Source organism: Etheostoma cragini, chromosome 6, assembly GCF_013103735.1.
Source record: "Etheostoma cragini isolate CJK2018 chromosome 6, CSU_Ecrag_1.0, whole genome shotgun sequence".
NCBI lineage: Eukaryota > Metazoa > Chordata > Actinopteri > Perciformes > Percidae > Etheostoma > Etheostoma cragini.
The window spans coordinates 18,302,889-18,316,223 of NC_048412.1; the positions used below are offsets into that span (position 1 = coordinate 18,302,889).

The following is a 13,335-nucleotide window of genomic DNA, read 5'->3' on the forward strand; positions in this document are numbered from 1 at the left end:
AAGCAGCAACAAAAATACTACATTGTTACTATACAGTATTCAGTTGCCAAATCTGTAGTTGTGCACAAAAAATCCTGGCATGGCTCTTTTCATTCCACAGTTGTGTTGCTGCTCCGTGGCTGCCTCTTTAAGCCCTCCAGACTGCTTCCAAGGAGAGATTGCCATGCTTGAGCTAATCTCAGAACCCAGAACCAAATCTTGCTATGTGGCAAGTCTACTGGTTGTCTGTCAGGAGAGATTTTGCTCCCTCTGCCTTAACAACCAAGGCAACCAAGCATAACCACCTCTCCTTCAATGGAAGACCCATATACGCCAGCACTCTCTCCTTGTGTCTGTCTTTGTCGTTCAGTCTCTTCGAAACTCTGTAATCCAAATTGATAGGAGGGATGAGGCATGCAACACAAGTTATAAATGCGGGCTCAAAACCTCTTCCAGCTATTGAATTGTTTTTCCACTAAGCTCTCTCAGTTTCTTGTGGTTTCTAAGTGTCCAGCGGTGCTGCTGTCAAAGCTGTATGATGCGCAGACTATCTGCAAGCAAGTTATTTGTACATTCTCTTTTTAATTCAATGCGTTTACATCCTATTAAAAAAATTAATAAAAATAAACTAAAATAAAAACTGATTATATTTAGATTAAGGCAATACCCCGATTTCTCTTACGCCATGTAAACACCTTACCCATGTTAAAATCTGAGTTTTCATAATTCGGTTAACAGACCCAAAAAACTCCTTCAGTAATTGTTGTATTGCTGCATGTATACACCTTAAACGGGGCATGATCATGTTAAGCATCTGTGCATGCTTGAACTGCCCCTCCACACTCCACTAGAGTGCTTTTTGAACCGGAAATAATCCGTCTTTGCTGTGAGTTAACAAAACAGCGTTGGCCGAATCAGCCAGCAAAAAGCTTGGAGTCTGTTTTACTCCCCACCGAGGTAGCAGCGGACATCTGGAAATGGCTAAACAGATTGTGAATCTCAGAGTCAGTTGCTATGGTAACTGAGCCTGTGAACCTACCCTGGTCGGGAGCAGGTTTTCTTCAATAAACCTTGAGTTTCTCTCTCTCCTCCCTCTGACACAGCGCGCTGTCATTTCCTCATTCATTCATTCAGTCTGTATCAGACGCATTTTAGCAAAAGTGTTGGTTTACTAACTGTCAGGCGGATTATAAAACGTTTTATTCTCTAAGGTCATTTCCTTTTCTTGAATCCCGTTGATGAAAAAGCTGTATTACGTCGCAGGGAGTTATACCTCTGGAGATAAAATAGACTATATAGATGTATTTTCATTTCCAGATAACTACCTAATTGAGCGGTATCGTTTTTTTTATAGTCTATCAGTCATGTAGCCTACATAACCTTATCAGTCCTCATGCCAGTTACGTCACCCATTGAGGACATGCTCTTACATCCCAGCAGATAATTTGTGTCGCATTACGTTTTTTGCAAACATACGTTTCTTTGCAACATTGGTGGTGAGGAGCATATTAATAAAGCCACTGTAGCAAAGCACTGAAGAGTGTGACTCGCTTTGCAATAAAAAATGTATGTGTAAAACCCCTTGAAATAAAAGATTATGAATTCTAATTCTGTTAATGATGGTGCTGCAGCCTCAGAATGGGATTCGTAGGCCTAGAACTTTTTTGCCCGCAGAATTGTACCTAAATATAATGTTATACTTATGATTAAATATGAAATTAATACACCATGTTGGAACTTACGCATTAACTCTAACAGTAATTTTCTCCCACTCAAATTCTCTCCCTTTTGCAGCAGCCGCTGTGTTTCTTTTTTAACGGAAAATATGTCGAACTCGGCGTATGAGCGCATGAGTGTTTTCACCCACCAATTTGTTTGTGATTTGTTGCCATGGTGAAACGTATTATCATAGCTCCATTCATGCTGCCTTTTTATTCTGATGGTGCACGCTCTTAACTCCGAGCCAACCTACTCCGAGTTGATTGAACCAACTCTAATCAGCTGTTCTGGAACCGAAAAGTCATCTCAGGGTAAATACACGTAGAGATCAGGGTTAGATTCAGAGTTTGTTAAACCTTCTTCCTGGAACGGACCCCTGGTGCCCATATCTTATATGTACTAAAACCTTAACCTTAAAACTACATACCATATCTACCATATCTAAAGTTAATTCAATCAGTGAGACACGTTTGCAGATATGCAAATAGGGTTTATTGTACAGCTCAATAAAATGTAAAAAGTCTTTGGCAATTAGACTCCATCGCCAGACCCCCCGATGGAATCTTGACCGCAGTGGTGGTGACGAAGGAGCTGACATTAAAGGTCTGGCACTGAGCCATGAAAATTGCCCATCTTGTGGGGCGGCACCAAGCGTGCATCTCACTGCACGCAGTTGGATAACAATCCAACCACTCACAACAACACACGGGGTGACTTATCCAGAGCCCCATATGCTTAGCTACCAGTGAAGCTAACTGGTGGATTAAACTGTCGTCATCTGTTAACCTCGCCTCTGGCCCGCCTATATCAGATACACCGATGTGATTGGTGCAGCTCGGCTACAAGGGCATAGTTAAAGAGCAACAATACTCAATGCCAGAGTGACTTACTGAGCAAATTTTAATTGTGCTCTCACAAGAACTCTGGATTTCCAGGGTACCGGTTACCCCCACCATCAAAAAACATGTACTTGGATATCTAGTCAGTGCCTTTGATCAAGGCACTGGCTCAGATCTGGAGTTTGTCCCCAGGCGCTGTAAATGGCTGCCCACCGCTCCCTTAAGCGATGGGTTAAACGCAGAGAATGAATTTCGCTACATGTATGTGTGTGTGTGACATTTAAGTACCTTACCTTTTACCTTACCTACTAACATGAAGCCTCTGAGCCGTGGATCGTTGACACTGTCATGCACGTGGCATGACTTTGGGGGGGGGGGGGGGGGGGGGGGGGGGGGGGGGGGCTGGAGGCATTCATGTGTATCCAGTGCAGAGACATTATATGTACACTGGATAACAGAAGGAGATCTTAGGTAGTGAGTAACAGGCCCTGCAGAAATGCAGATTAAGTGAACCCAAGGCTTTGACGCATCTCTTCTTCCAAGTCTCTCCACATGCTCACATGATGCACACGCTGCCCTTCGAAACTGCAGCATTTATTTTTTTGTCCATCCCATACGACTCGAGCATGGCTCACTTTTTCTCGTCTCCCGCTGTTTGCCCTATCATCAGTGTAAAATACCTCACCCCTGAAGACAGAGACAGATGGAGAGAGCAGCAACAGCCCCTGCTCAGCTACAATGATTTATGCCATGGTAGCACAGACCCACACACACGCACACGCACGCACACACACACACAGATACACACCTACGCATTCATGCATACAGTATGCATCCAATCTTACATCAGCGGATGATATTGCATGCATAAACTCAGACAAGGACTCACTGGTGACAGAGCTGAATGCATGACAGCACCTGTCTTGTGTTAATGTTAAATGCCAGAGCTCCAGGGCTTTTTAAAAGGACATGTGCATCTTTGAAGCAGTGGCAACAGAGTCTGACATCATTTGTCCCTTTCTATGACAGTTAAAGAGGAACAGGCTGCAGGCACATTCTTCCTCCTTATTCCACCTGACTGAGGTGTCAGACCTTAAAAAAACTGTTGTACTCTGAACCACTGTGCTACAAGAGTGGAATCGGTTGTACTTTCTTATTTTTAATAAATGCCAACCAAGCAAAATGAGTGAATGTTGTATGGTACATCATCAGCATACAGCCCTACTGCAGAGAAAGAGACAGAAGACTGTCAGCAGACTTGTTTGTGTGTTCATGAGGCGGTGTGTTTGTTTATGCCGCTTTGTGGTCTCGGGCTGTTATGGTGTTGCAACAAGGACTTGCTTGGTGTACAGGGGAATAGAGGGATGAAAAGAGAACGATAGAGAAAATAAGGGAGGTAGAGTCGTGGTGGAGTGGAAATCGTTTATCCTGCAGCCCAGGTAAGGGTGACCTGTTTGTCTCTGTCGGCCTCTGTTACTCCCCTGATGTCTCTATAATAAGCCCGTGAAGCAGGTAGACACGACAGCACAGAGCAGCGGCCCCCAGTAATAGAGGCTCACAGGCGCGCTTAAGCTCCATCCCACACCAGAAATTTCAGTTAATGAATTAAATGGCACCATTTGTTATTTCCAGTCACTTGTTGTTGTTGTTTTTTTACTAATGCAAGAAGAAATAAAATAAAACTGTCAAAAACTGACTTATTGGGGCAGCTTTTGCAGCTGCAACCTGCATTTCTAAGTAAATTATGATGTTTTGTGGAGTATTTTTTTTTTAGCCATGCTAAACTACGGCTCTAGGTATGGTAATGTCGCTTGTCTGGTCGGTTGGGTGACCACTTTGGTTCACACTAAAATATCTTCTAAAAGGACTGGCACAACATTTTGTATGGACATTCATGGTTTCCAGAGGATGAATCTGACTGAGTTTGGTGATCCCCTCACTTTTCTTAGAGCACCATGATGAGGTTGACCTTCATTGTTTTTGAGTAAAACAACTATTGAATAGATGGTCAATAATTTGGTGCACACATGTTCCTCCTCAGGATGAATTGTAATGACTTTGGTCCAACAACGCTCACAGGTGGCATCACAGGTTTGTCAGTTTGTCTAATAGTTGGGTTATAACTAAATACTGGAAAATTCCCATCAGCCTAAGGCTGGGAAATATATCAATATTAAATCGAAATTGATATATGCATATACAAGATGTCATCTTAGATTTTGGATATCATTTTATCGTAATGTTGTCTTTTCCTGTTTTTAAAGGCTTAACTTTACAGTAAAGTGTTGTCATTTTCTGAATTTACCAGACTGTTCTAGCCGTTCTATTATTTGCCTTTAATAACTTAGTCAATATGTCAACAATATTAATGATTATTTATCTTAAATCTCATTGGTAAACTATTTTGTAAAAGCACCAATTCTCAATCCTATAATATTGTTGCAATATTGACAATGAGGTAATTGGTCAAGAATATTGTGATATCTGATTTTCTCCACATTGCCCAGCCCTACATCAGCCTCCTCAGCTGTACTTTCTGTTCCGTGCTAGCATGCTAACATAAAAAAACTAAGATGGTGAACATGGTAAAATGTCACCTGCTAATCATCAGCATGTTAGCATTATATTTGTTAGCATGTCAGCATGCCGGCTATGATAGCATTTAGCTCAAAGCAAAGCTATGCTAAAATACAGCCTCACAGAGCTTGGTTGTGCTTCCCAATAAATGACGGTCCAAACACGGTTGACGTTACGTCATGTCAAAATATTTCTTGCTAGTTCAATAGCGGAGACCATCTTTTCCATCCACCATCCGTTTCAGTTTTGCCCAAAACACCTCAGAATCAAAGAGCAGCAGCTTCTATCAATGTACGATTTTGAACCACTATTCAACATTCACACAGGGTGAAATCCATTGTGGAGTCAAAATGTCAACACTACATGACAAACAAACTCCTGCAATCCACTGATTGATGACTTATAACAGTGTAACAGTATTCTAGGAAGGATTGTTCCTGAAGGCAATTGCTATAGATCTAGCTGGAACTTGAAATAAAAGTAAGCCAGGCAGCCGAGTCTCTTTGATTTGTCTCTCCTTCTCCTGTTTTTTATTTCCCTCTTCGTCCCATCCCTGTGATGCAGTAATGACAGCCCTTCTTTGCTTGCTACAAAATCACCTCAGTGAAGATCCATTTCATTACTTTGATTTGGAAATATAACAGATTGCTGTGGCAAAGTTGGAAATGAGCACAGATAAGAAGGAGAGGAAGACAGAGGGTAAAGAGGAAAGAGACGAGAGAAAAGCTTGGCCTAGAGCTATGGAAAGTTGTAATAGATGTTATGTGAGCAGCAGGAGAATAAAAAGCATGTGGGCGTTTATATGGAATTAAGACATAGGTAGTCATTACCATATTGTCTAACACTTTAGTTTTTCAGAGGATTACAATGTTTTTTCTAAAATTACATCCCCAAATATTACACACAATACAGTTACACCCATTTAAAACAGTTTGAGTACCGTATGAAGTAAGCTGATTTAGAAAGTCTTACTTTCACCAAAAAACAGTCAAGTACTGAAACAGTGAGGTGAGAAATAAAAAACTCTAATCATCAGTTTAAATTAAAATTAATAAAGCCACTGACACCAAACTTTTGACAGGACCTTACCTTTTAGCATTTTCATTAAAAAAAACTATAAGGGGAGAAATCATGACATGACATTATACAAATAAAGAAACACGCAGTCTAGTCAAACAGTCTTGGAGAGAAATGCAGCAAACATTTTATTGTAAACAGAAACAAAAAAGTACATCAGTCTGCCCAAGAAAAGCTCTATGTAAACAGGAAGCGCCTAACAAAAGAGATAGTCTTTGTTAACAAGCCTAATGAGCAACGAAAAGTAAAGACAGCGAGCAAACTGCAGTCGCATGCTACTCCTAGTAATAATAAAGACAAAAGTGACAAGTAAGCTGGGAGAAGGGAAGGATATTTCTGCTCCAATGTGCAGCTCACTGTCATTCTGGACTGTCACTTAAGAGCCAATCTCCTGTTGAGATGTGTCCCACCTAACTGTCCGTCAGGAGCAACCTGTCAACGCGGCCTGCAAGTTAGAAAAAACAAGTACAGTACGGACTGTGGTAACAGCAATCTCATCAAAAGAGAACTTCCTCATAAAGAGAAAATGTTAAATGTTAAAGTGCCTTATAGTGAGGTCGCTGTTTAACAAACTGTGGATGAAGCCTACAGGCACCATGATTTTAAAAATAAAGGTCTGGCTTTGTGCAGCTTTGAACCAGATTCAATAGTGTTTATCAGTGACTTCAATCAATGGCTCAACTAGATTTGCTATGTTTACATCCCCAGCACCAGGCTGCATCTGCCCAATGAACAAATTCAACAAAATAATGGTAGCACAGACAATGTGAATAGTATTGTGAGCATTTTCAGGGTCCAAACACCACAGGTGAGGACCTAATGGTCTGAGAGTAGTCTACCTTGCACTGTGACTGTATCCAGCTTGGGAACCTGGGTGTGTTCATCCTCCTTTGTCTCTCCACTGTCTGGTGTGAACCGTCACTCTTGTTCTTTAAAAGTTATTTAATCTATATATGTCAAAGCAATGTATGCTATTTGCAGCTATATTTGTGATTTTTTTTGTAAAGCGAACAAACATATTGTACAACAGAGATTACCGATTGTTTTTAGGGTATTTTCTAGTGGGATCAGTTTTGTTGACGGATTACTTGGGCTTTTGTCCTGCTGGAAGCACAAAACACAGCGATGAATATGCAATAATGTAGCCTTCCCTATAGAGATAACAGGACAAACATGTCATGATCATACTACAGTTTCTTCAGTAATGACAATGATAGATGCTATACTCAGTATCTGTTAATAGTTTGCCTTCAGTCCTCTCTTCTTTGCCAGGACGGTTTTTCCATGCATGAGATTGACTGGATGCCAATCAAATGAGTTACATTTTGTAACCTTGTATCATCCCAACTGTGTTGTTTCTCCAGAAAGTTTTAAAACAATACAGTGCATTGTTCCTGCAGCATAAGAAGCAGCCCTTGTTTCACAGTAATATGGTACATTGTCTATACTGCTGAAGTATCTCTTGGTTTCCAGTAATGTTGTTTCATAAAGCTTATTTACAATAATGCCGCACATTGTTCTTTCAGCTTATGAAGTGTTTCCTACCATTTGTTTTATGTCGTTTTTAGAGCTCGTAAGAAAAAAAATACTGTTTGTGTGTACATTCTGGAGGGGAGATGCAATTCTACTTTTGTAGATCAATAATAAACGTTGTATTTAATACATTCCACACACCATCCTAATATATCCTCTCCTATTAACAAACATATGGGCATGGTATCTGCAATGGCTGTTATGTAATTAATAGTCATGGTGGAGCAATTAAAACTGGGATGCTTTATGGGCTTGCTGATTAAGATATTTAAAGCATGAAGTACCCAAGGCTCTTATTTTGTGCAAGTTTAAGTTTCTGTGTATATTCTTGTTTTATAATCATTTTGTGATTGTTTCCTCTAGCAAATGTGTGTTTGTGTGCAAAATGAACGCTGCCTTTGTGAATGTGTGCGATTTGAAAGTACGTACAAGTAGAGGAGCAGTTTTACACTTATCCTTGACTTTTTTTCTAAACCCGCATGCAATTAATTACTGCCCAGAATAGCAGTCCTAGAATCAGCTGCCGAGGAAATGAAAACACATCAGTGTAAATGCTAAGCCAGCCAATTCTGGGAGCGTTGTTGTGCAGCATGCTGAGACCCTGCACCGCCATCCATTTGCAATGACAATCATTATCGCATGAAAGCAATGGTCTCCAACTATATTCCAGAGGGGATGTGTGTGTTCACAGTCACACAGTAATCCATATTCACTCTCTTAATTGGTTCAATTAGTTCTCTTAGATACTGTATGAATTTTACAGTCTGCCTGTCCCCAAATAAAGTCCAGTTAGCATATTACTGGGCAAGGGTTACAAATTGGGTTCCCAGTGTTGAGGCTTAATGCACAGAGGATTTTAAGTCATTTATGTGGTTGAGTGGGCTAAAAACTGTATTGCTGACATTGTAATGATGGAACACAAGCATTTTGGCCTCACCGTGTAGTCTTATGTAAGACTTACATTACTGGGAGTTCTTACACTCTCACACACAGAAACACACACACACACACACACACACACACCATCCCATATCAGACACCGGTAAATAGTCTTACAATATTATCACATAAACACGTAGTCACCTTTAATGCACTTAACAACTCTAAGGTCAAGGATTTAAATCGTCACACAAAGGATTTTTTTTTTAAATCCAAGGTCGCTGATAAGGCAGCCAAAAATAAAATTAAATCAACAGCTAACTGCTTCATATCTTTCCTGTCATTTTCACCCACATCACCGACTGTAACCCTGAACCCTGATCAAACACAAGCAGTCTGCAGACAGAGCTAAAATAAAAGTAGGAACACAACAACATAAAACTATTATGCCACCTTTAAAATTGTACTCAAGTGCAGTAAGTATTATCAGGAAAATATAAAAAATAAGGTAATAACTTAGTAATAAAAAAGTTATTTAAGTTATTTATTAAATGATATATGTTGCTGTCTGGTAAATGCAGTTGAATGAACAAAATCCTTCTAAAATGTGATAGTATAAATTAGCATTCAGTTAAATAACTTCTCAAAAATGTACTTAAATACAGTACTTGAATAATGGAAGGTGTTTTCCCCACAGGAGACACACAATTGGTATAAACGTTTTTAATATTAAATAGTTCAAAACTAAAACCTCATTTTATTCTTAATAAACCTTTTATCCCAATACTTTGCATCAAATGTTATTTGGTTTGTGTGTGTGTATGTGTGTTCAGGCCTGGTCGAGATACCTGGGAGTGTGTGGCCAAGTTTTAATCAGTAAAATGCACAACCCTCTTAACACAATTTACCTTCGTACACAGAAGGGCTTGAAGGGCAACACTTTCACATTCTGCTCCAGAGCCTCACATGTGAAAGAACTTCCCCAGCCTTTCAACAGAAATTATTTAAAACTAATACATATAATCACCTAACTGGAAACTTTTGTTGATCTTTATTCTAATTGTTTAGAGAATATACAGTCCGTGTCTCCACGTACCTACATGTGTCGATTTTACGCATAAGCATAAATTACGCTTAACATTGTACAGGCCGCATTTTGCAACAAGCGTGTAAGCAGTCAACAAAAACTGTAATAAGCCTATAAACCCATGACTCAATACCATTGAGGTATGACTCAATACCAGGCAGGATCATGTTTCATCTCTTCATCTGTACCTTAAGTCACATGCCCGCACCAACTAAGTTTTTATTGCAGTTCTAATTTTGGTCACGTGTGAAGATGTCAATCAATAACCTATATCTAAAAATAGAACCCTGATTAACAATAAAACGTACAGTAAGACAAATTATTACAAAATACATACTTTAGTCACGACCACTTTGTCAAAATAGATGAATTCCTCTGCAATTTGTATTTGGCTATATGGCTCTGTTCTTGGGCCTCCCTGCGCTTCCATGTGTCTGTATGGAAAGCTTTAAGCAGGGAGAGCAGCAGTGCAGCATCCCCATAGTGTACAGAACAGAGCAGCATCAATGACGGAGACACAACATTGATTAAGTGAGACAACATTAATTTAAAAGGAGAAGCTGGGGTGGTGGTGGGTTGCAAGTGCGAGCAGAGATGAAGGCTGGGAAAAGCAGTTTAAATAGAGCGTGCTAGGTTGAAATCCAATCAAAAGAGGGAATCAGCTGAGCCGTCAGCTGGTGTGCTGGCTTAGGAACTATCAACTGTGAGCTGAGATAATAGCCAAGCTTGACTCTGTGACCTGCCATAACGTATGCTATGCTTCATTTCAGTCAGGACCACTTTGTCAAAATAGATTGATTCATCTGCAATTTATATTTGGCAGTACGGCTATGTTCTGGGGCCTCCCCGCACTTCTATTTGCATATTTGGAAAGCATGAGGCACACCTCCCTGCCCTTCCATGTGCATGTATGGAAAGCCTTAAGCAGGGAGAGCAGCATTGGCAGGAACCTTTTAACATTAAGAGAAGTTGACACAGCATTCATCGGATGCATCATAAGATAGCACACATGATTATCCACTGCCATTATAACCATAATAACAGCTACAGGAACCGTCCTATGGTCCTGCATAGCAGTGCAATGTTTTTTTTTTATTTTTTTTATTGTATTTATTAATTATTTGAAACATGATGGTTTGACCAAGGACCATGCAAGTATTTGGACTGGTAAGCTGATGTACCCCCCCAAAAAAAAAAAAGTAACCATGAAATAAAGGTCATTGGGAAGTCTTTCCATGGTTGCTTTCAGACATGGCGCTTTTCCTGGGGTCTTTGCCAAGTATCCCCTGCTAAAATGACGGTGCGTCTTGAGCTATAATACGAGGCGGCGTGAGAATCTCGTTCAGTGAACAGTCATTATTGCTACCACGAGAACTTCAAAACACTACAAAGGTAAAAATGAAACCCAAGCACTTAACTGCCCGGGAATCTGGAAACAGCTAAATGTTTCCTGCAACAACAAAGCACTCGCTACGTCACGCTTTTCTCTTTCCTTTCTCTCCTGTTAAATAAAGCTGCGTTCAAGTGTGGTCGGAAACGTTAACCAGAACGATTTGCAAAAATGTAAAAGTCTACTTCCCAGCGATCTCTGAGATCATGTGATTCCATCGCTGGAATGATGCCAGCCATAAGTGACACCTCTCTTAATACATCCATGACTGAGACAGGTGCAGGTCTAGCTGTGGAGCTAGATGGAAACGGGGCTGCGGATTTTGCACAGAAAAGAAGAAAAGAAAAAAAGAAGATATTCATAAAATCAGGTTCTGGTTCTATTTCTATGTGGCATTTTTGTAATCATAACTGGGAAATTTCTGTTCGTACTTTTTCCGTTTGAACCTTTTATTTTTTTTCATTGAGAACATAACTGACAAATGAGAGTTTACTTGCAAAACGTAATCTGCAAAAGAATCCGTTTTCTCGATAAATCTGTTTTTGTGATAGTTAGGAGCCGAAAATTGTAATGAAGTTTATTATAAAAATTAAATGAAGGGCACAGTCCGACAGTGGACCTCCAACAAGTCCCCTTTTTGTCCGCTGTTGGATTTGCGCGCACACACACACACACACACACACATACGCTAAATTAAATCAATGTTGGAATGTGAAATAAGCAATTAAGTTAGTGACATGCTAAACTATGTGGCTTAATGGTCACTCTCCTTTAACGACTGCGTTAAAGATACAGCACAGCCAGGAAATGGAAACCAGTTTGAAAGACACAAACACACTCACACATGCACATGCACACATTGTCAAACAAATGAGTCCGTTGCATTAGTCTAGTGAATGGAGAGCGTGTATTGATCTGAAGCTCATACATCAGTGTGGTTTGGCAAAATGCCATTAAAGTGGAGAGGAAATGATGTACAGACACACACGCTTTTTATTCTTTTCTTTCCCAGAATAAACTGCCTCAAATTCATGCTTGTTAAAATGGTCTTATCTATCTAAATAATTAATTCAAAATGTATTCTTTATTTCTAGATGTTTTCTTTCCTTGATCTTTAATTGCTTTATTAAAATCTTTTGTCCCATTTTTCTTTTCTTTCTCTTTCTCTCTCTCTCTCTCTCTCTCGTGTACCAATAGGTGTCCAGCTTAAGGTTTCAAACAAAAGTGACTGTACAGTAGAGCACAGTGCCGGCGATGGCAGCTGGAGAGCATCCCGTCCTTCCTATACCCTGCTATTTGTGGGATTTATAGGGCAAACTGGGAATAGCAAGGTGATTCAGCGCTACAGGGTCAGGATCTATGATAATGTAGCATGGGGAACATTCCCGTATAATGAACACTGTACATCTTTATAGGCCCTCTATACGAAGATGAGGAGACAGATAAAGCGGAACGAGAGAAAAGGAGATTTCAAGAATGAGAGAGGGAGAATAAAGGAGGTGGATGGAGAGAAAAGAGAAAATAGTGGAGACTGTAATAATGAGAGAGAACATTGAATGGGAGAGACAAAGAAGTAAAAGAGAAGAGGTAGCGTTAATGCAGTGCAGCCGGCAGTTTGTGCTCCCTCTGTAGCAGTTGTGATCACTCCCGGCTGGGTTGAGCACTTGCTCTTTCATATCAGCCTCCTGCTGCTACTGTAAAAAGACACATTGAGAGAAAGAGTTTTGCGTGCATTTGTTTATGTGTTTGTGTGTGTATGTGAATGTACATCTGCAAGTCCTTTGTCGGGGAGGTAATAACAAATTGTCATGCTGACTCTTGATTTGTATGGATAAAAGAAGCAATAATGAGCCCCATAATGTGAGCTATTTAGTGCACCATTTAAAGCAGGCTGTCAGTCACAGGAACTTTCAAGTATCTCTGTAACAAGCCTGGGCTTCTGTCCTAAAGTCTTGAACAATAAAGTGATACAGCGATGACAGACAAGCACACAGGCCCAACTCACAACCCCACATCTGTCAAACATTCATTATTCTCCTCCATTGTCTTGCAGAGATATAACTGCCATGAGCTACAGAGCCAAACCAGGCTGGACCAAAGGGCTGCCTCTTTAAAGTCAACTGCTGCTGGAGCAGGCTCCACATGGCACACAAGTGTGAAATTGGTGAGTCGATTACATGCGAGTACGATGATGTGAAAAAACAGCTGTTCCAAGTCATTACTGATCAAACATGGCTAATTATGTAATGTGTAAT

General features: G+C 40.3%; 1 long non-coding RNA gene across 1 annotated transcript; it reads right to left on the minus strand.

Annotated features, from left to right (window-relative positions):
• Positions 1-1,357: 1,357 nt before the first annotated feature.
• Positions 1,358-5,527, minus strand: LOC117946316. Its single transcript, XR_004656998.1, has 3 exons — positions 5,515-5,527; positions 5,071-5,073; positions 1,358-1,459 (listed from the first exon to the last, which is right to left on the minus strand). It is a non-coding gene; the product is annotated as an uncharacterized LOC117946316 (long non-coding RNA).
• Positions 5,528-13,335: the final 7,808 nt, after the last annotated feature.